We start from the raw sequence: 22649 nt of genomic DNA on the forward strand, positions 1-22649 counted from the left end.
TACCCCTGTGCTGGAGTCATTACAAGAGGTCTGTTGTTAGAGTTCAAATGGGGCTGAGAATGAGAGCTGTTGCCAGGCACTGCTCTCTAGGAAGCCCAACTAAGACCATGGGAAAACAAAACCATTTCCAAAGATCACAGGCTTTGAATTAAGGGAACCCAAAGCAAAACACAGAGTGGTGTGAAAGTTATGAACTGAGAGGGCTTCGCTGGCTTCATGTGGGTGGTGGGAGCTGGTCTGACCAGTGCATTCCCCACACTCAGGCCAAACACCTTGTTCCCCTCTAACAAGTACGATCATTTGGATTTCCAACACAGTTGGCGTTTTCAGTTACGTGTTAACCACTCTTTAACTAGCAAAGTAAGAGGGCTGGGGAAAACTCTGAGGGTGAGAAATTCTCAGAAGATGTTAACTTTTAAAACACAATTAATGATGCTAATTTTAAGTCAAACTGGCTTTTAATTATTGATGTCACTATGGTCCCAACCCTACAGATTTCAGTCATTCTGTAAACACATTCCTCTAGATTTGGCCTCAGAATCCCTGTGGGCTAGAAACTGCTAGATGGAATTTCTAATTAAAAAAATAGAAAGGGCTCCCAGCAATTTAACCCCACGTTCCCTCGTCAAACATTTACCCTCACACTCCCTCTTATAAGTGCCCCTAAAGTCTCTTATTCATATTGACAACTTGTACTTGACAGCACCCATGAAAGACCTGACAGCTTTCCTCCAAAAGCAACACCCTCCATACTGACATTGCTTCAACACCTTGAAATTTACCCTTCGGACTGAAAGGTTCCATACATAGTGATTAATACAATTCACAAAGGATCTATTTTTAAAAGGATTGTGCACTTGGGTGATAGTTGCTAAAGTAATATTCTTTTGCTTTGGGTCAAGGCTGAAGAGAATTTTGAGTTCATGAAACCCTTATGTATTTACACAGGTGTGGAGCCCATACACATTCTGTACACATTTCTTTGCCTCTTTGTGGCTTCTCTTTGTCTCTTCTTCTCTCTTCTGGTCTGCCTCTGTATGCCTCTCTTATATTCTAGCTCTCTTCTTATCTTATAATCTAGCTCTCTTCTTATTAAGTTATTTTAATGTCAGCGAAAGTTCTGGGAAACTCACACTGGAAACTACCGTCAGTACATTTTCTGATTCCACATTCCTCTTGCCAAGGTGACGGACATTAAAATGGCTCCATTATGTCTGTTGACAAGTTGGTCCATCAAGACTTTTTCTGACTTGTCTAGAATGTCTCACAGGTAGCTAATAAAAGAGAAGTAAAAAATATATATCTTTCAATGACACCTCTTCAATTTGGTTTTGGTCCTTGAATAGAGCCAGAGGAATATTTGATATCTAAATCACAACTCTCTCCATTGTGGGATTCCCTGTTGTTGGTTTTTTTCCTTTCTCTGATTTTCAGTAATTAAATATATTCATTACATACTTATGAGAATAACTGTAGGAGACTTGAAGAACTGCTTAATAAGTGAAATATTAATATTTACATTACTTTGAATTCATTTAGGAAATTATGTCCTGATCATTTTGCTGTAGAAAACCTAATGTATTTTTATTTCAATTTTTGTTAATTTATAAAATAAAACTTACTTCAGCTAATCAAAACTTAAAAAAGACAACTCCCTTTGTTCTTTACCAATATATTTCCCTCAAACCCAAAGCCAAGCGAAGTATCCTTTCTGTGGTATGCCCATTAGCTGATGCAATAGAGATAGGGATTGAAGAAAATATGTGGTATCATAGTCTGGATAGGATTTAAAAATAAATTAAAAGCCCTCTATTCATTCCTGAGGGGTTGTGGAACTTTAAGAAAAGATGTTACTGTCATAAAACTAAGGAAGCTCTAAATTTATATGAATAGTTCACTCTTTAGATGGGTCTGATTTTTCCTTAGTACTTTGTACTGCTCTTATAATAATTTCTGTTACCACCTGTTCTTTCTGGTATAGGCCTTTTAGACAATGAGCACATAAAGAAAACTGTGCCAATTAGGGGCTGCTGTGTACAGCCTATTTTATTAATAGAGAATCCCAATTAAAATGTGTGTTATTTATTCTGCTTTGCTATTATTGCAAATTGCATTAATGAAGATCGACCCTTTGTAAATTTCACATTTGTCCTAAGCACTGATTTTCCTCAATAAGCTCAAAAATTGGTGTTCTTGACTTAGACAAAAGGAGATTCTAAAGCTTAGCCACAGTTCAAGAAGTGACTTATGCCTGAATAGTATCCCAATCATAAATAAAGGATTTTCAAATAGAAGGTTATAATTATATGTTTTTTTTTTTCATTATCTCTGTATAGAGCTCTAGATATTTGAGACTGTTAACTACCACTGATAAAATGACCTAGATTAAAAAAAAATTCCACTGGCCGAGCCCTGATTGTTGAATACACAATGCAAAGTAGAAATGTTTAATTTCCTCAGTGGATATAGCCTAATAAAATCACCAAGGCTTTAAGGGATACCTAATTTGTAAATTAACCAGCTACATATATTCTAGAAATAGAAATTTCTTGACCTTTTGTGTTTGGCATTTTGTATATGTCTGGATTAATTTGAACAGGTTTGGCTTTATGCTTCTTCCACACTAATCTTCCTTTCCATAATAATCAAAACAGAAAAAAAATCCCCTCAGTACCTTAAATGACCCTAGGTTTTTCCAGTGGAAATTCACCTGCAGCAGCTTAGAGATGAAAAATGGTAGACTGCTGCCGAATTTTAATTATTCTTTGGATATTTTTAAATGCAATTAATAAATATAAGAAATTTTTTAAAGAGTGAGAAAGGAAGAGGGAACCCGAGGGTTTTTTTAATTGGTATGTAGCAGTTTATTTCAGCATAATCTATTTCTATATATTATTTCCATTATTAGATAATATGAGGAATTTTTACTTGATTTTTCAAATTATTTAATTTGAATAATCTTTAGTTCCTGGGGATTGTTGTAGATGTAGAATGCTGTAAGTGTATTTCAAAATGCCATAATTTTGAGAGATTATCATCATATTTCGTAATGAACATTACAACATAAATTAGGAGACTATATTTGCAGGCTTACCTAGAGATGTGCACACATTTAGAGCAATGAGTTTGAGAACTACTAACCTATTTTTTCCTAAAAATTATTTTATTTAAGGGCAAATAGCACAACCTGATAGAATCAGCTTACTCTATACCTAGAATGTTCCCAAATCCAAGAAATAGGTTTTGTACCCACAAAGTCATAGACCCATTAAACTAATGTGTATCCAAAACAGTTTCAAATATTAAATAGAAAGATATAGACTGGATTTGAGCCAACAGATATATGTTTTGGATTCTAGCCCTTCCTCTCATTAATCTTTTAAGCTACCTTCTTCTTCATGTATAAATAAGGATAATTGTAGTCATCCCATAAAATGGAAGTAAGGAATAAATGAGATAATGTATTGAAAGTGGTTTTTAAATTTTTTTTTTTACATTTATTTATTTTTGAGAGACAGAGACAGAGCACAAGTGAGGGAGGGGCAGAGAGAGAAGGAGACACAAAATCCGAAGCAGGCTCCGGGCTCCAAGTTGTCAGCACAGAGCCTGATGCGGGACTCGAACCCACAAACCGCGCGATCATGACCTGAACTGAAGTTGGACGCCTAACCGACTGAGCCACCCAGGTGCCCCTGAAAGTAGTTTGTTTAAATGCCAGGCCATAAAAGGGGTATGATTTTCCTTTCCTTCTCCTAAAACATGTTGAGGGCCTGCTATATACAAACTCTTTCTGAAAGATAAAAATTATGAAACTACTCACAAAATAAAGAGTGAAAGACAAGAATGTGAAAACTGAATTGCAATTTATGCTCAGAGAGTGAGAACTTCCCTATGACTATAGAATATAGTACATATGTATCACCATATGATACAACCCCCTTGATTAAGAGATAGGAATTAAGGGTTTTGCCAGAAACATGGGAAACAATGAAGGAAGGATCTTAAGAGCAAAAGCACTTCAGGTACAAGTTCAGCTACTTTCTCATTCAGTCATACTCTTTTGTTCACTATGGGTCTGTGTTGATTGCAATTTACTCAAAAATGCAGAGCGAGTAACACAGATAATCATTTGTACGTGCCAGTTAATTGTTTTCAACAAATATCCATCAACTACTCGCACTGTGCCGGGCATCTTACATATATTACTTCTTTTGAGTTATCTGAGAGCCTTTCAAGCTAAGTCTGATACTCTCTATATTATGCCTGAGGAAACAGAAGGCAAAGATTTTGAATGGGATTCACAAGTGACATAAGAGAGAAGACTGAAATCTGAATGATATGCTTCCAGATCCTAGCACTGTTTAACTATAACAGACACACTAAACAGACAGAATCTGTCCCTATTCCCTTATTCCTAAAAAGCATTAAATCTATCTTGGAGAGCAAGTGGGAGATCTGGAGAGAACATAATAGTAAAAAAAAAAAATGAAAATTAAAACATAAAGGTAGACATCTGGCATTTAATGGTCATTAGTGGAAAAATTAGACAGTTGTGAATTATTTATCAACCACTAAGTTCTTGGTGCCCTTTCCCAAAATATAGCTATTTATTTCCATTTCAGACAACTGAAAATAGAAGATTAAGACTCAGTTCAGTATCTCACTCCACTATGAAATCTTGGGCTCTCTGCAAATTGAGCACAAATTAAGAGTTGTTTGAATTACTCACCCATAAAAAAGAATGAAATCTTGCCATTTGTGACAACATGGGCAGACCTAGAGGGCATTGTGCTAAGTAAAGTAAGTCAGACAGAGAAAGAAAAATACATATGATTTCACTTATATGTGGAATCTAAAAACCAAACAAACGAGCAAATAGAAAAAACAGAAACAGACTCACAAATACAGAGAACAAACTGGTGGTTTCCAGAGAAGACAGAGGAGAGGGGATGTGCATAACAGGTGAAGGGATTAAAAGGTACAAACTTCCTGTTATAAAATAAATAAGTCAGGAGGGTGAAAAATATAGCATGGAGCCTATAATCAGTAATACTATAATAACCTTGTATGGTGACAGATGGTAATTACACTTGAGCTGAGCATTTCATAAGGTATAGAATTGTTGAATCACCGCGTTTTACATCTGAAACTAATATAGTATTGCATGTCAACTGTACTTCAATTAAAGATAAAAGTTTAAAAAGAAAAATAAAAAAAGACTTGGTTGAACTTCAAAAGGCAGTGGTGGGGAAGGGCTATCCAGATTTCAGGTAGAAGGTATAGAACAACAGAGACAGAGATATTAAGTTGAATCCTTGTGATGAAAAGCTTCCAGTGGTAGGCTGTGGGGTTTATTCTTAAAAAATTTTTTTTATGTTTATTTATTCTTGAGCGAGAGAGAGAGAGCATGTGCACACGAGTGGGGGAAGAGGCAAAGAGAGAAGGAGACAGGATTCAAAGAGGACTCTGCATCGGCAGCAGAGAGCCCGATGCAGGGCCAAACTCATGAACTTCAAGATCATGACCTGAGCCGAAGTCAGATGCCTAACTGACTGAGCCACCCACCCCATGTGGTGTTTATTCTTAATTTACCAGGCAAGAGCAAAACATGGAAGACTTTAGAACTCTGTAAAAAAAACTAGGCATAAGGAAGATTAGTTTGGCAGTGGGAGACATATTTTGGATCACGGAGAAAATGGACGTAGGGGGATGAATAAGATGGTTATTCCAATATTTTAAGTAGTTGTTGGAGGAAGGTCCAAATGGCAGTACAGTGCTGAAGACAGAAGGAAATGGACAACATTTGCCATCCAGGCATTAGTGCACCTGAGACATAATTTTGATACCACAGTGTAGCCATCGCTATGTGTATTTTAATGTTTTTTTGTATCCAGTCATTGAATATAATCATTTTGAAAATAGTAAAGTACTCGTTCGTATCGTCACATAGCTACAATATGTAACGGTATGACAAACACACGGGTAGTTAATTTATGCTTTGCCAGAACCTGCCAACCACATGGAAGAAGTTGCAAAACACATTTGAAAGTGCCATGTGGATGCTTTTGCAACTCAATATACGTTTTTTACAAGGACAGTAGCTACTCCGACATGTAAGTCATGTAAGACATGTAAGTCTTTCCTAACATACGACTGCTTCTTCAAAAGAGATTAAATAAATACGTGTCTTTCCCATATCTGTTTGCATTAAACTAACTCACGGAACATTCCTTCTTTTGTCTGCTTTGAAGACACACTTTGCTAGAACTCTCTGTGCCACATCTGAACTCACTGCTCCATACACATATACCTTGGATACCCCTCTGTACTATAATTTAATTCCCTTTTAATCAAGGAATTCAAAGTCAGGAGACAATTGGGGTTTAATATGCAGATTCCAAGATGTAGTAACAGACCACATGGAAAACAGGGGATCCAGAAAGGAGGCATGTGGTGAGAAGAACACAAATATTTCTTGACTTCAAAGCAAAGACAAAGAATAAATAAGTCACTCTGTTGTCATCAACTACATATATTTATTACCTTTAAAAAAAGGCCAGAGGTACTAAAATATAAATGGAAGGGTCTATTTAGAAGTCTGACACTTTTCCTTCCCCTCAGAACTATGCAAAAATTCACTTACCCCAAGAACAAAATGTACGCTTTTCTTTTAATCTTTTTGTTTTAGTTAAATTAAACAAGAAAAACATGCTTGCTTTAACAAATTCAAATAATATGTAAGTGTATATAGTAAAAAGTGTACGCCCTTCTCTGCCTTCTTCCCCTTAATGGTTCTGTGTTTATTATCCTTGGAGAATTTTTCTGTGCACATAAATATGCATCTTTATGTTCAGCTACAATTTCGTTTGGGTCTTTAAACAAATTGGGATCAGATTCTTCATTTTGTTCTGAGGCTTGCTATTTCACTTAACAATATGCAGTGGATATTTTTCTAAGTCAGAATCTAATTTGGTTATCGTAATGGCTGCACAGCTTTCCATTTGTGGATATTGTGTAATTCTTCTCTCTCTCTCAATTGTTTTCTTTTTTCTCCTACCACTAACAATGCTGCTGTGAGCATACTTGTACATATTTGTATATATGTGCTCAAGTATTTTGTAGAAAATAGATTCCTATGTGTTGTTCAACACTGTAAGCATTTTGTTCCCTTCAACATAATGAATGATAGAGTCATTTATACACACACACACACACACACACACACACACACATACACATAAACACACATTTACAGACATATTTTGCTTGTGTCTCCATAATTTCTATCGACCAGAGAGAATATTTGAGGCAAATATTTGAACATTTTATAACCAGAATGCTAAACATCATTAAGTATAATTTTTAGTAATGAAACATTTCTGCACCTTACCCTACCCCATCCTCTTAGCTCTAAGTATTCACTAAAATATTCAGATACTCTCTTCTTATTTTGTATCTTCACCTATAGCCATCTTTGCTTGTGGTCCAGCATCTTCCTCTACTTGGCACTTATCCACATGCTGGTGATGCTACTTTATTTTTTCTCTTTTCTTCTGGCAGTTTTTAGTATCTGCCTCTCTCTGCAGTAAAGAACAAAGCTACAGTGGAAATGACAGCTTCCCTAGAAGCCATCTAAGTACCTTCCTACGCTCTGGATTTGTTTGTTCTTTTTAGAAGATCAGAGAACACAAAACATGGACTACATCTGACAAGATGCTGGGTTGAACTCATTTTTAGCAGATGTCATGCTATGCCTGACAATTTCACAGCCGGAAGAGTGATTTGGGACAATGGAAGGGAGAATGGGACAGCATAGCAGTATTTAATATTTTCGTTACAACTTCATTGACTTCTTTTTTAAGGAAATATTCTGTAGTATAATAGAGATTATTATCATTTTTAGTGAAAAAAGAAAGCCACAGAGTTAAAGTGACATTAGTTTTATGAAAAGATAGCTAATTAATTTAGTAGTAAAGGGTGGAACAAATTGGGTCTCTGTGCCTATAATTATGGAAAGACCTAGAAATATAACAACTGGAAAAATAAAGGAAACTGCATCTTTATTGAGTAATTATACAGGAAGTTCTAAAGCCAGTGTAACTAAATAGAAAAGTACTGTATTCCTAGAAGTGGTATGAAAATCAGGGAAGCCCAGATTCTATAAAACCACCTTCTTTAAAGAAATACTTCTTTCTAAAGATAAAAATGCTTGGAATTTATATTGAGCATTTACTTTGAGGACTTATTTAATCTGGAAGCCCCCTACTTCTGTACATTAGACAGCCCAGGAACAGTGACTGGTAATACGTAGGTGATGTGCACAGTCCAAGGCTGTTTGTTCATCACCAAATAGAAGTGAAAAGTCTATTTACACTGGATAGCAGTCACAGAGAAGAATCAACGATTGAATCAAATCAGTTGTCTCAGTGTGCAAGAGGTAAACAATGCCAAAATAAAAAGTGCATTCATTTCAGTTGATTGACACCAGTTGAAAATCAATGTGATGGGATCATTTGGGACTCCATGCTGTTCTGCATTATCTGAATTAGGTTTCTCTCCTGCAGCACCCACCTAGTCAGGCCAGGGACAGGTGAGAAGGTATTATTTCTACAGCCTACCTAAGTGCCTTTGAGGCCATAATCACTTTCAACTACTTAAGTTTTATTAGTCTGGGAATTCTACAATTCAGAAGTGAAATAGTACGTTGTGTATAGTTTGACATTTCATGGTAACAAAGTAGGTGGTAAAAGGGCAAGATATTCTTTCTTTCCTTGTATTTGCATCATCTCTCTATATCCCCAATGAAATGGTGTAAGATTGATTGTCCTCATTTCTGATTGATGCATAGGTATCATAAATTAGATGGTTGAGTGTTGCCCTCAGTATTGAAATTATGTCCATCTAAGTACGATTAATGCCTTTAACTTTCAACAACTTGAATTACTCCCGAAAGACACAATTTACCTAAAATAGCATCTGAAGAGCATCTCAAGAATGTCTTTTATTTAGAATTTGCCTACCAGACCACTCATTAAGAATTTCCAGAAAACACCAGCTATGTTTTCAAGATAGGATGCCCAAACCAAACTGCGATTCCGAAAAGCTATTTGACTAAAGTGAAATTTTATCTAATAAATCCACATTGTAAATATATTGGCAAATTATTTACATCGCTCAATAGCTTTGGGAATGTTGCCAGCATAACTAAGGTGGAAGGAAATCCTATTTTTTAAAAGTGACTGCTTCTTCCTGTACGGAATTTAGATACCATGGTTCTGAAATGCCTCATTGCGCTCTAGTTCTAGGGTGAAAGGAACTTAAGTGGTGCCCTTTTTAAAATTTTTGGTTACATTTTTAACACAAAGGCACAAATTATTGCTCTTAAGTACTCTAGGTTCACTTAAGAGCTTAGGTCTTTAATAAAACCTGAACATCAGTTTCACTTTAGATCTTTTTCAGGGCCACTACTTGCCCATTTGGAACCTTTCTGTGAATTAAAGAAAGGTGCTGTTTGGAGTGGGCACAGGCTGAGTCCACGCCTCCAGGCCCTTGTTTTGGCATCTCATCCGGGCACTGTTTTGCAGCCACAATCTGCTCAACTGTACATGGTAGACTTGTGTCTTCAAATGGTCTCTAATAGGATATTTGTCACAATTATTTCCCGTACATTCTTTGAAGCTTTTCTGGATCTCAAGCCTTAAACTTGAGATATCCAAGTTTATCCAAACCACTCTGATCGCTTGCCAATGATGCTGCTTCATATTTTAGTGAAATAAATTATTTAAAGGTATCTGAATTCTATTTCTTCAACTTCTATATACTTCAAATACTTATTCATCCTCTTCTTGTCTCAGAGAAAGAAGTATCCTTCCATCTGGGATTAGCCTGTTCACTGCCCCACCTGTTCAGATGATTGACCACTCCAATCTTCCCCTCTCGGTTTTCCATGGTCAAGCTTTCTTTCTCTCTGAATGGAATCCTACATTTTGGTTTGCATATGTTCTTAAACCTCCACTATCTAAACCACATGCCTTTACTTTTCCAATTCCTTCTACCAGGAAAGACCTTCACCATTTATATATATTCCTGAATCCTTCCTTCTTTTCAAGACCAGTGATAATGCCACTTACCCCAAAGAACTTTCCTTGGAAGAAATACTTCTTTTGAAGGTCCATAGAACTTCATTTAAATCTTCCTTATGGTAGTCACCATTACATGACCTAGGAAAACTATTGCACGTGTATATGTTTTGTATGGCTAAAGAAAACGTGAGCATCTTGCAGACAAAATTCACCTATGCTTTAACTTTGAGCCCCTAACACAAAAAAACAGGATGTCATGCGTATATTTAACACCAAATACATTTTATAAAAATTTTATGGAAGGAAATTTCTATTTATTTATATAATGATCCTCTCTCTTTTTAACATTTTAATTTCTTTGAAGATTTTTAATAGACCTAATTTTTTAGAGGAATTTTGGGTTTGCTACAAAATTGAGCATAAGTTAGACACAGCCCATATATTCCCTGCCTTCACACATACATAGCCTCCCCCATTATCAACATCCCTTACAAATTTATTCAAATTGATGAATCTATGTTGACACACCCTTATCCCTCAGAGTTCATAGTTACATTAGGGTTCACTCTTAGTGTTGTACATTCTGTGGGTTTGGACTAATATATATTAACATATTATAGCAGCATTATTGTACTAATCCACTACTATAGTAGAACAGAATAGTTTTTGCCGCCCTAAAGTTCATCTGCTCTCTGCCAATTCATCCATCCTTCCCTTCCCCCTAAGCTGTGGCAACTACTGATCTTTTTATTGTCTCCATAGCGTTGCCTTTTCCAGAATGTCACTTTTTAGCCTTTGCAGATTCACTTCTTTCATCTAGCAATATTAATTGAAGATTCCTCCATGTCTTTCCATGGCTTGATAGCTCATTTCATTTTGGCACTGAATAATACTCCATTGTATGGATGTACCAACGTTTATGCCTCCATTCACCTGCTAGAGGATACCTGAGTTGCTCACAGGTGTTGCCAATTATGAGTAAAGCTGCTATAAACTTCCATGTGAAGGGTTGTATGGAGACATGCTTTCAACTTACTTGTGAAAATATCGGGGAGCAGGACTGCTGAATCCTATGGTAAGAGAATGGTTAATTCCGTGCGCATCACCAGACCATCTTCCAAGGTGGCTGTTTTCGTGTTTCATTCCCACCAGCAGTGCATGACACTTCCTGATGCTCCACATCCTTATCAGCATTTGGTGTTGCCATTGTTTTGGGTTTCAGCCGTTCTCTGATAGATGTGTAGAGGCTTTCATTGTGTGTTTTTTTTAATTCATAATTCCCTAATGAGATATGTTGAACATTTTTCATATGCTTATTTATCAGCTGTATGTCTTTCATCAGGTGTCTGTTCAGAACTTTGGCCCATTTTTAAATCAAGTTGTTAATTTTCTTATTGTTGAGCTTTAGATATTCTTTGTATGTACTGGATACCAAAATATATCTTTTGCAAATATTTTCTCTCAGTGGTCACCTGTTTTCTCATCCTTTTGAGGTTGTCTTTCACACAGCAAAGGTCTAGTTCTGATGAAGTCCAGCTTATCAATTATTTCTTTCAAGGAGCAAAACTTTGGTGTTCTATTTAAAAAGTCAGTGCCAGACCCATGGCCATCTAGGAATTCTGCATTATCTTCTAGGAGTTTTATAACTTTGCATTTTTACATTTGGATCTATGATCCATTTGAATTATTTTTTTCACCATATGTTTTTGAAAACATTTTTTAGGGGATGACTAGGCTTTACCATATTTATTTTAATTTTGCCTTCCTTTTTGAAAGAGAACTTTCCTAAATGTAGGATTCTTGGTAGATCATTTCTTATCACTTTGAGGATGTTATCATCCCATTTGACTCTTGCTTTTCTTACCACATTCTTTTTCCTTTCTTTACCAAATTTTCATAGATTTCCATGAATAGATATTTATTCATGTATTATTTTCCTTTAGGATCATTCCCGGAGGCTTTATTTTTTGTTGTTATTATATTTTAAGTAATTTTCACCAGTGTTAGTCAGAAACGGGTCAGCAGAACTTCTCAGACTGTCATGCTAATCAGTCTTCTCTTGTGCTTCTCTTCTTTGCATACAAGGGCCTTCATTGTCAGGTGTTTTCAATTGTATATGAATATAGCTCTCAGAAATTTTAGCGTGAGATTCAGTAATCACATGGAAAGTCCAGTGGTATTCTCTCCAAGCACTGTCAAATAAGAATATGCCTCTCTGAGTCTATAATCATTACTTTATCTTTTCTCAAATATTGTAAGTCCCTTCAAAAGAAAGATAGTTATGAAGAAAAAGTGCTACCAAACATACCCAAATATAAGAAAGTATTTATGTGTATTTATATACAATCTATGTGAATTAGTTGTAAATATATAAAGAGAGAGACAGAAAGAGAGAGGGGGAGAGAGAGAGAGAGAGAGAGAAAGAGAGGTGAGAAAAGAGATAGTAGAAAAATTTTCTTAAGATGTCTGTCAAATTTAGGTACTCTTTACCAAGTTGTGTATTTGGACGCTAGAAATGGGAAAACCATATTTTCACAAACGTAAGTGAATTTGCAGTTCTTTATATTGGTAAGATTGAGATTTCCCTTAATTGAAAATAGGAGCACGTTAGCTTTATTGCCAGCTCTGCTACTATATGGCCCCGTTAATTTGGAGAGGTAGCTTAATATTTACCTCCTTCCTTATGTGGGAAGTTATGTGAACGAAATCTGAATTACATACCGTACAGAGCCATTACATAGGACTAAAAGCAATAATGTAAACATACCATATAAATGCAAACTGTCGCACATGTCTTGTATTTAAACAGAATCCATACAAAGAGAAATTGGATCTTCATGGTTTCCATGTGTATTTATGAAGCAGCCACTATTCTAGGCCGACAGGTTTCAGCAGTGAAAAATCAGTCTTGTGGACTTTATCTTCCATTGGTAGAGACAGAAAAGAAACTAGTAAATCCATAACTGCAATGCAATTACACATTTACATAAGAAAATATACATTTTAATTCCATCCTAAGTTTTAAGTTAAAACGAGAGTCAAAATTCAAATTAACAAAATTCTGTAATAATGATTTCCATCTTGGAGCAATGCATGCAGAAAGGGGTGCTTTATTAGAAATGCAAATCTGGGGGCGCCTGGGTGGCGCAGTCGGTTAAGCGTCCGACTTCAGCCAGGTCACGATCTTGCGGTCCGTGAGTTCAAGCCCCGCGTCAGGCTCTGGGCTGATGGCTCAGAGCCTGGAGCCTGTTTCCGATTCTGTGTCTCCCTCTCTCTCTGCCCCTCCCCCGTTCATGCTCTGTCTCTCTCTGTCCCAAAAATAAATAAACGTTGAAAAAAAAATTTAAAAAAAGAAATGCAAATCTGAACATTACACTATTTTTGAGGTTCATAGTTCAATTGGACCACTTTTATTTATATTGTTCTGGTCAAATAATGTGTTTTTCATACATACTTCCAGTCTACCTCTAATTCACAAATACTTATTAAGTTCCAACAAGGCTAAGACCGTGTACGACATGAGGGAATGACTTCAGAGCCTGCCTAGAGGAAGCCCTGTCCCACAATGACAGATGGGATATTAAGCACCTCTCATAGCAGAGACTCTGTTAGAATTATACCAATGTAAAATGACAGGTGGCAACTCCATAAAAAGGTTTTGATAAAAAACAAGATGGAGAGAATCTCAAATATGATGCACATTTACATAGGCAGAACCACAGGACAAATACAATTAAGGAGGTGAAATGCCAGAATGGTAATCTCTGTGGATGCTTATACATAGTATCATAGAAGTAAATGTTTATTTACTAAAAATGTTGAGCTCTTATTATGTGTCTATCATTCTACTTGGGCTCATGATTTGAGATGATTGGACATGGGTTGTGACTGCAAATTGCCTCCAGTCAATTAGGGAGAGGCAACCATGGAAATACAGAAGTATTTCCTACCGCTCTATTGATCAACAGTAGCGGAGTGTAGTAACTTGGAGGGAGCAGTCCCAAAGAAGAAGTTAATTCCGTACAGGAGGACAAGAAAAGGCTATAAAAAATATTTGGTGTTGGGGTGGCTGGCTGGCTCAGTTGGTAGGACATGCAATTCTTGATCTTGGGTTCATGAGTTCAAGCCCCACGTTGGGCATAGGGCCTACTTAAAAACAATTATTCAATGTTGAGTTGACTTTTGAAAGAGGAGATAGTCATCAGAAAGATATGATGAGATGTGGGATGGTGACAGTGGTAGGGAGTGTTCAGAAAGTATTCCAGGCAAACTGTTAATTCCAAGATTAACACTTTGAGCATACATGCACAAATGGTTTAGTGCAGGAAGAATTTGCGAAACACTTTTTCTTTTGTGTTTATAAAGTTTCATGAGAATATGTTTTCATTATGCTGTCCCACAAAATGTTGCAATTATATACTGTAATACCTGATTGGGTTTTTTTCCCTCAATATACAGATACAGAAGAGAGGACTATAGTCTTATATACAGGTATGTTGAATAGGCTTTACTAAATATCTTTTTCAAATTTTTAAAAAACTGTAAGTGAAAATTCACACACCTTCTAGCACTGTTCATATTATCCAAAGAATTATGGGAAAATAGTTCAACGGTATCTAAGACATTGGAAGTTATTTGAAATTGCAGTTTTCCCTAATCTCAGGATGTTTTGTGTTATACAGTGCTAAAATATTATTGAAAGCTATTATAGGTCAGCATTGGAGAAAAGACGCACAGAATATAAATTCTAACACTAGGGATCTGTTTTGCATACTACAAGGTAGAAAAACAGAAAAACACAAAAGAAGATGTAAAAGTTATACAATATCTGGAGAATATCTTATTGATATTCTTTGGGCCATATCAAGCAAACTCCAAATTTTGCTCCAGAAAATCTCAACTCTGTATATTTCTGAGGTACATACAAACTTCGATTTGATTCTCACTATTAAAAATAGAGGGGGGTGCCTGGGTGGCTCAGTCTGTTAAGCGTCCGACTTTGGCTCAAGTCATGATCTCGCGGTTCGGTTCGTGAGTTTGAACCCCACATCGGGCTCTGTGCTCACAGCTTGGAGCCTGCTTCGGATTCTGTGTCTCCCTCTCTCTCTGTCCCTCCCATGCTTGCACTCTGTCTCTTTCTCTTTCTCTCTCTCTCTCTCTCTCAAAAGTAAATAAAAATTAAAAAAAATAAAACATAAACTACACTTGACTACTCAACATCAAACTATTTTTATAGCCAGCTTGTTCATCAAAAATTGAAGAATCCTACATGTACCATGGATCTTTCTGTTGGTAAATAGATGAATATTTAGTTCTGAATTAGCCAAATAAAGCTTACCAAGCTTGCAAAATAACCTGTTATAAATGTGTGAGGGAATGGTTGTAAAATGTTCGGCCATTTCTTTTCCTAAATATATATTTTAAAAAGTACTCTTCCATATGTAAGAAATTGGATTGAAATAAAATTTATTCTCCATTCACAATTTGCTGAGCTACTAGAAAAGCATGCCTTTCTTCATTCAGAAAAACTCAGCCACACAAATTAAGTGCAGTCCATCTTCCAGTTCCAAAGGTATGGTGTGGGATGTGAGTAGGGCAGGAAGGAACCATGGAAAATGAAAGGGACTCTGGAGGCTCATGCCCAAAGAAGTTTTCAATCACACTTTAAATTTAAGTGTCTCAAATCAGGATTTAATTTACAGTTTAAGATTTAATAACATAGTCATTGCATGTTAATTAAACAGCGATGGATCATTTACCAACCTGTTTAATGAGGTGTAACAACTATTGCATATAAAACATACCGACATTATTATTACATTGCCATTAAACTTCAATAAATCTGTTTGAATAATTATTGGTATTTAAGTACTACAAAATCTCTAACATAACTAGGCATACCTATTTATATTCAATAAAACAGGAATTTTGTTGTAGGAATAATTAAATTCCCAGGACCACATTCCTACCTTTGTATGGCAAGAATTCCTATTGGCAACAGAACGAGTTGCAGCTCCAGTAAATGAAGTATTCAAGAGAAAAAAAAAATCAGCCCACGCGAAAGGAACTGTCCTCATCATTAGCTTTAGAATTTCACCTTTCTGTAGGGGCGAAGCTCACCTTTAATTTAATTAATAAATATAATTGGAAGAGCAGTCCCTCCATTACTCTTTTGCCTGGAGGATCATAAATCCTTACACGACCTCCCTTTAGCTCGCACAGGATAAATTGGAGAGGCCCGGTCTAAGCATGTGACCTGACCTAAGGTGAAGCAAAGCAGTAATTTTTATGTTGGGGGATTTGGTGAGCTAGCAAGGAGCAGAGGGCTCCGCTGGCTGAAATAAACACAGGTAACAGAGCTGGGTTCGTATATGTGAGGAGGGTGTGATGCCATCAAGAACCGATGTACTCTGAATAATAAAGTACCATGCTGTGCCGCCAGCTACAACGTTAAAAGGCCTGTGGGCAGAGAGAGCAAAAAAGGGATTTAGAAAGACTGTGGGAATGGGGAGCTCTAAGTTGGGTAATCTTTAGTAGCAATGACTTGAAAAATTTGTGTTACTAATATCTAATTTTTATTTAAAAGAAAAATTTAAGTCTATATTATTTGTTTTGAGAGAGTGAAAGGAAGAAGGAGCGAGGAAGGGGCAGAGAGGACAAGACAGAATCCCAAGTGCTGTCAGCACAGAGTCCAACACGAGGGTCCATCTCATGAACCATGAGATCATGACCTGAGCCGACATCAAGAGTCAGATGCTTAACTAACTGAGCCACCTGAGTGCCCCACCAATATCTAATTTTTAGATGATAAGTAATAAATATAGTGGTTTCCCATTTATCCAGGATTAAAAAAAATAAAAATAAAAAATAAAAAAACTTGCTGTGATCCTCCAGAGAGTAAATAGATTATTGTGGTATCCAGCTTGAAGGTGACATTTTATGGAAAGCAGGCAGCACAGTACATCCTGGAGACTGGAGATGGAGATGGCCTGAGCAAGTCAGTGGAAGCTTGATATTACCCATAAGGGTAAATGTAAACACCCAAAGTATACCACCAGTTGTGGATTGGGAGTTCAAACACTTTTGTGAAAATTTGAAGGGAAGGATGGCTTTGGGAAGCCTGAAGCCTTATGGAACACCTAATCTGACACTTGAGCAACACGCATATTTGTTAATTTGCACAAAGATCAACAAAGGTGATGCATAAAATCTGTCATCAAATCAGAAAGCCACATATTGTGCAAATAAAATAACAGAGAAAGAAATAAAACGGTCCGGGTCAGTAGAGAAATCAGTGATTGGCAGGAGCTGGTGGGGGCGGAGGTATGTATTAGTAGAGCACAGAGGATCTTCAGGGTAGTGAAATTACTCTGTATGATACCTGGTAGATAAATGTCATTATACGTTTGACCAAACCCACAGAATGTGCAACAGGAAAAGTGAATCCTAATGTAAACTTGAGACTTTGGTAATAATGATGTGTCTACGTAGGTTTATCAATTGTAGTGAATGTACTCCTCCCGTAGGGCAAGCTGGTAGTGAGGGGGGTTGTGTGCATGGAGGCGAGAGATGGTATATGGGCTCTCTCTGTCCCTGGTGCTCAGTTTTGCTGTGGATCTAAAAATAAAATCTATTTTTTTAAAAAAAGATCAGAATCTATTTAAGTGCTAGTTAAGTACAATAGAAATTTCAAGGAAAGGAAATTTTAAAAATGGGAAAACCAGTGAAGATGAGGATGGCTTCAGAGAGTAGAAATGCGAATTATGCTCTAAAGAGCAGAAGTTGAGTAAGGAGAAGTGAGGAGACGAGGTACTTCAAGAAAGAGAAAGCTTGAGAGAATGTAAGATGATATGTGGAAACATGTCTTAGTATAATAGAAAATTACACCAATTAGAAAATGGGATTTTTTTTTAACACATAAAAACCAAGTGTTCTGATTTGGAGAACTGCAACTGGGTTATTATTAAATATATTGTTATTGAGCAAAAAGGGTTCAGATTTGCTATTATAAAAAAAACATTAGGCCACTGACGGATTTTTTAAAAAAAATTTTTAATGTTTATTTACTTTTGAAGGAGAGAGAGACAGAGTATGAGTCAGGGGGGAGGGGGCAGAGAGAAAGGGAGACACAGAACCCGAAGCAGGCTCCAGGCTCTGAGCTGTCAGCACAGAGCCCGACGCGGGGCTCGAACCCAAAAACCACGGAATCATGACCCAAGCAGAAGTTGGACGCTCAACCGACTGAGCCACCCAGGCACCCCCCCACTGACGGATTTTGACACAAGAAACGCCATGCCAATAAATGACTTCCTATCCAAAGAACATCATTGTTCTTTATCAAAGCGAGGATTATGATTCATGGAGACTCCAACAGTAATGTTAGTAAATTATTATATCATCTTCACTTCCTTTGTATGGCTCATTAGTTTCTGCAAACAGGTCAATATATGTCTTACCTCTGACTTGCTTATGCAGAATCCCTGTCATAGAATGTCCTTGCTACTTTGCAAACTTCATAATAACTTACTTGTCATTCGAAAGCAGATGTGTGTTGTCTTTCTTGGGAAACTTTCGATGCTTTACCAGCTCCTTGGTAGAATGAACCACTTCTCTTTTAAACTCCCTAGAATTCTGCACCTGTTACTCTCATGGCACCAGCAAATGCTATTGCATGCCACTGTTTTCATTTTCTTTCTATGTTTTGGCTAAAGACATTTGGTAACACATCCATATTTTATTCATTTATTATTATGTTTTTAATTCCAGCTTTATTGAGATATAATTGACATGTTGCATAAGTTTAAGTTGTACAACTGTGTTGGTTTGATACACTTATTTATTGCAAAATGATTACCACCATAGCATTAGCTAACACCTGTATCATGTTACATACTCATCATTTCTCTTTTATGATGTGAACATTTAAGATGTACCCTCTTAACAACTTTCAAGTATCTAATACACGTTACTAACTGTAGTCACCATTCTGTGCATTAGATCCTTAGAACTTATTTATCTTATAATTAAAAGTTTGTACTCTTTGACTAACATCTCTCTATTTCCCCAACACCCCAGCTCCTGGTAAACACCATTCTAGTCTCTTTCTATGAGTTTGACTTTCTTATATCCCACCTATAAGTGATATCATGCAATATTGTCCTTCTGTCTGATTCATTTCACTTAGCATCATGCTCTCAAGGTCCATCCATGTTGTTGCCAACAGCAGAATGTCCTTTCTTATGGCTAAATACTATTCCATTTTGTATACATACCACATCTTCTTTGTCCATTCATCCCCATTGAGGAACGCTTAGGGTGTTCCATATCTTGACTATCGTGAATAATGCTGCGATGAATATAAGTGTGCAGCTATTATCACCTCACACCTCTTAGGATGTGTCATCTCTTAGGATGACTATCATCAAAAAAACAAGAAGTACTGAGTGTTAGAATTGATGTGAAGAAAAGGAGACCCTTTAGCATTTTTAAAAGGAATGTAACTGGTGCCGCTGCTGTGGAAAACAGTACGGAGTTTCTTCAAAAATTAAATTAAGAACAGAACTACTATATGATCCACCAAACCCACTTTGGGGTGTAGATCCAAAGAAAATGAAAACACGACCTACTATTGTATTTTGAATCCTTTTATTGGACCTTTAGCTGCACAGAAGTTGGTTACTCATAATCCTCGGTTTGTGACACACCTTCAGCTTCTCATTCATCTTGCTCTCTTGAGTCTTTAGCAGAGAATTGGAATGTAATACATAGAGCATGTATTCAATGGACTTATGCTCTCTAAATGAATGCATACTGTTTCAGGTAGAATTGTGTTACCCCCCAGTGTTACTCCCATGAAGATTTTACTTTTTTGTGCTAAAGGGAATTATCTTGTTGGATCTAATCTAATCACCCGAGCCCCATAAAGGCAGAATGCTCTACTGCTAGTTGTGGAAGAGGAAGTAAGGGAAAATTCCAAGAGTGAGAAGGACTTGGGTACTTGGTTTCTGGTTTGAAGATGAAGGAAGGTACATAAGAATATGGATGGCCTCTAGGGGAAGAGAGAGGTCCACTGCTGGCAGCCAGCAAGGCAATGGTGACCTCAGATGCCTACTACAAGGAAAAAGCTTCTGTCAAAAACTTGAATGAGCTTGGTGAATTGTTCTCCAGAACCATAGTATCAGAACCCAACCTGGAGGACCTCTCAATTTCAGCCCTCTAAGAACCTCAGAAGAGAAGCCAGCCAATCCCACACAGCATTCTGAGCTGTCCAACTGTGAAAGAATGAATGGGTATTGTTTTAAAGCTGCTATGTTTGTGGTAATTTGTTACACAGCAATAGAAAACTAATACACACCAAAAAAATCATCTTTTCCTTTTATGTTTATAACAATGTCATAAGTAATATATTATGAGAATATTAGTAATACTTTTGATATCAATAAACAGGATAGCTGTTAATCTGACCTATGAAGAGCTATATTTTCCATGACTGTAAGAATTAATTTCTAATTTATGGACAGTGACAAATGTCAAATTAGTTATTTTCTTGCTCCAAGAGTGATATTAGCAGAGGACAACGTTATCCTGGTTCAAACTGGGCTATTTGTACCCTTCCAAAATAGGAGACACTTCTTTCCTAACAGGGAATGGACTTTGCAGCACTGACATGTGCCAAACTAGAGGAATAAGTCAGGACAGAGGGTCTTCTGTATCAGGCATCAGAAGTCAGATCAAATGTGGGTCACCAAAAGTAAGGGTTTTAAGAAAACTTTTTGATCTGTCTGTCCCAGATATCCCCAAAAGTCAAACACTGAGACTGTATTAAGCTCAAAGTTTGCATTGAGCCTAGTTAGAACAGGCAATGGAAATATCTGTTAGGAGTTTGGGAATATAGGAACCACAGGAGTGTCTAACCAAATGAATAGAGAAGAAGAAAACATTACGGGGATTTTAAAGATGGGGGTTATTACAGGACAAAACAATGGGAGAGATGGATTTTCATATTGTACAGAGTAGTTTTCTTATCTGTTTTGAGGAGATACAGACCACCATGCACAGAGGGCCGTATGCATTGAACCATCAAACATCCTAAGTACTAGAAAGGCAGTTTGGGGGAGCGCCATCTGTCTCTGAGAGGTCAGCCAAAGACACTCTTAGATGATATAGAGGCTTGGCATGGAAGCACACCCTGAAGGAGGGAAATACTCCCTCAGCCACAATAATGCCAGTATTGTTTTTACAAACACACACACACACACACACACACACACACACACACACACACACGGTGAGGTAGGGGAAGAAAGAAACTAGGAATGCTAATTAGAATCAGTGACTTTCCTCATGGAAGAACTTTGTGTTTTCAAAAACAATAGATAAAATAAAATACAAAGTTTGTGTTTTCTGTGGAAGAAAATGTATACTTATTGCGTGGAGGTGTTGGTCCACTTAGGAGGAAAGGAGTCCTTGTTATACTTGGTGGATAAAGTTAACTGGATTTTGAGCTCTCATCCCCTATTTCACAAGACTGGAATCCAACCTTTTCCCAAGCAAAACCACTACTTGGTTTAGAAAAAGCTCTAATAAAATCTGGCTAAAGCAAAGACAGCTAAGTGTACAAAATAAAAAGTGTAAGAATGTCAAGACTCCTTTCTCACGTGGGGTGAATTGATGTCTCACAAAGGAGGAGGACGGGGGCATCAAATCAGAAGGTGGGAGTATTGCTCAAAAGAGGAATTATGAGAGAATTCAAATGTCATTCATTATGATTGTAGCAAGTATGCACTCTGAAGAGTTACTCTGCTCTAAACACAGCTGAATGGCAGGTAGCATTTACAAAGAGAAAAGTTTAACAACCAAAGCTAGGCTTAAAAAGATTTCTATTTCCAAGGACAAGAAATCCAAAGAGATGAATGGAGCTGCAGAGAATGGCAGCTGGGAGTTAGCTCTTGAGGAATAACAGGAATGAAAATTGCTAAACGAAGGTGGAAACTAGTTTCCACTAAGCTCTACAGGAACTTTGTGCAAATTAGGAAAAGTTTCTCTCCTTAGATGTAAGTTTGGTTGGGGGTCAGGGGTTGGTAGGGTATTTTACAAGGGAAGAAAAAAGTCCTTTTCTCTGAGTAGTTATAAGGCTTGAGATGTTTGTTCCAAACACAAAATTCACAACCATGCAGTGATCACAATGGCCCTGGCTGGGGGAAAATGCATTATAGCATTTTCTTGGGGCTGAGGTTCATGTGGAAACACAGGCTTAATGAATAGGAGGACAAAAACACAACATATTATTCAAGACTTGAGCAAAGTTACTTGCTGATATGGACTGGTACTTTGAGATTTCTGATATCAGCATGGAGGCAGTAGCCACAACCTGTTGTTATAAGAGTTAGTTCTACAGAGGAGACCCAGCAGCAACATCCAAACAACCATCAAATCACTAGGCAAGGAGCGGTAAACCAGAGGAAGAACGTAATCAAAAGTGAAAACAAATAGACCTAGACAGATTAATAAAACATATTCGTAAATTCTATAAATCGCTGACAGTAAAAAAATAAAAGAACATAAAGA

The sequence above is a fragment of the Leopardus geoffroyi genome, chromosome B3, assembly GCF_018350155.1.
Source record: "Leopardus geoffroyi isolate Oge1 chromosome B3, O.geoffroyi_Oge1_pat1.0, whole genome shotgun sequence".
In the NCBI taxonomy this organism is placed as follows: Eukaryota; Metazoa; Chordata; class Mammalia; order Carnivora; family Felidae; genus Leopardus; species Leopardus geoffroyi.